The following is a 2,250-nucleotide window of genomic DNA, read 5'->3' as shown; positions in this document are numbered from 1 at the left end:
TTGGGAAGGGATTAAGAAAGGATTGGCGATAGGAATAAAGGAAAGCACTGGGAAGGGTAAGGAAAAGGATATGGGCTATATTTGTATGTTTAAATGTTGATAACTTGTAAATTAATAACTAGCTAATGATCACGACTTCGTCCCCGTGGACATAACTTGTTTATTTAAATAAAACAAATAGTATGTTATGACATACCTTCGAGGATATATTAATCCCTTTCTATTTTAAGCGCGAACAAACAAGATAATATTAAAATAACCACTAGTTATATTAACAGAAATGTACTGACATTAATTAATGTAATTAATTCCACTTTATAACTTTATTCATAAATTAAAGTGTATGAGAAAAGTTCGTGTCTGCAGTGGAAGCGTTTCGATACATTTGATATAGTTTCAATTTCCTAACATTGCATACTTCATATAATCCAGTGTAGGTGCATCGAACAGTTATCAATCAAGTTCCGAACTTATTTGTATAGCAATTAGATAGATATTTCTAAGTCTTTCTTGGTGTGAGTTAGGACGTATATTGCTATTTTAATATGATGTGGGTAAAACAGTTTGTAATTAAGTTCTAGAAAGTTTTTTTTTATAAAAAAAATAGATTCAACTTCATATTAGTTTGATAGTTTAGCTATCAAACAATTTAATAATCAGATTAGATTATACATTCGATAAATACTAATTCGATTCATTTTAGTTAATTTTTTCTCCCTTAAACCATAACACATAAAACACAAAAACATAGCAATATATGTTCTTATTCAATGCAGGTTTGATAGTGTGACGGCCATAAACGGACAGCAAGAGTTTGTATGTTATTTGACTTGAGATAGTGAACACTAGCGCTATCTAGTGACAACTTAACTAAGCTGTATTGATAAATGATAGATTAAGTATCAAATTCGAATTAATTTAAGATGTCAATTGTGTATTTCCCTCATGTTGTGTCAAGTTTAGTTTAAAAAAATAGCATTCTTAAGGAATATATATTAATTCTCTTATATATAAACTTAAATGATTTATTAAATTAATCAATTATTTATTTTTCCTTTTGTTAAATAATTAATGGATGAGTAAAAATTGTTTCATTCACAACATCAACATAAAACATTTTAGCTGGTATGGATTCAATACTTTTCAGGTTACTGGGAGAGAAACACGATTATTTTTTAATATAAAATTTCACAAGCGAGGTGTGGCTATCTCAAGTCAAGTACACTGCTGGGATTAGAAACATTCCAGTTTCCTTGTAGTTAATATTAGTTGCTAAAGTAACCTACGATATTGTATGCGGTACTGGATAAGTTAACTATCAGTATAGATTCACTTTAATAAATAATTATACTACCATAAACTGACTTTTTATACCTAGACTAGATCGCATGCTTGGTGAAATATGGTTTGAATGAAGTGGTATTATTTGATTCATAATCCTATCCTACTAATATTATGAATGCGAAAGTTTATAAGGATGTGTGTGTGTTTGTTGCTCTTTCACGCAAAAACTACTGAACCGATTGCAATGAAATTTGGTACGTAGACAGCTGGACAACTGGAATAACATACAGGCAACTTTTTATCCCGATATTCTTACGGGATACGGACTTACGTGGGTGAAACCGCGGGGCGCAGCAAGTTGCTACTATCCTTCGTAAGGGTTATTCAAAATGCAGTGCTATACATTCTCACACGTTCCATTTTACCATGTGATGTTATTAGGAATATAGTAGTGACCATATCCCTAAAGTATCACATAAACAGTAGCTAAATAATATCTAAAATACCTGTTGACCCGAAAACCTTGAGCTAAAATTCATTACCATATACATAAGTGAAATAATTTCACATGAGCGGCTAACCACGCGCTAAACAAGTCTGCACGATTCGTTTATATGAAATCATTTGTTATAATTTCAATGCTATTTAAGGTCGTTTTTACACTGTCGTTTTAAAGTTGAGAAAATACGACACACTGGAGTTGGCGTCAGTGTAATTTTATAATTATATATCACACAGTATTAGTATGAAAAATATTTGATATACCTATTATATAATATACGCCATATAATACATAACCACAGCTATAAGAGAAGCGATCGAAAAAATATGAAAGAATTTTAATCGTTAGAACCAACTAGCACTTGCGTGTAGGTATAAGGTATTATGAAGGTATATACTTAGTCTGGCCATAAATACTGTTACACTTAATTATAAAAAAATATTACATTTGAATTTCGAATCTGT

Source organism: Zerene cesonia, unplaced genomic scaffold, assembly GCF_012273895.1.
Source record: "Zerene cesonia ecotype Mississippi unplaced genomic scaffold, Zerene_cesonia_1.1 Zces_u009, whole genome shotgun sequence".
NCBI classification, from domain to species: Eukaryota; Metazoa; Arthropoda; class Insecta; order Lepidoptera; family Pieridae; genus Zerene; species Zerene cesonia.
The sequence above is the reverse complement of the archived record's forward strand: the minus strand, read 5'-3'. Positions refer to the sequence as shown.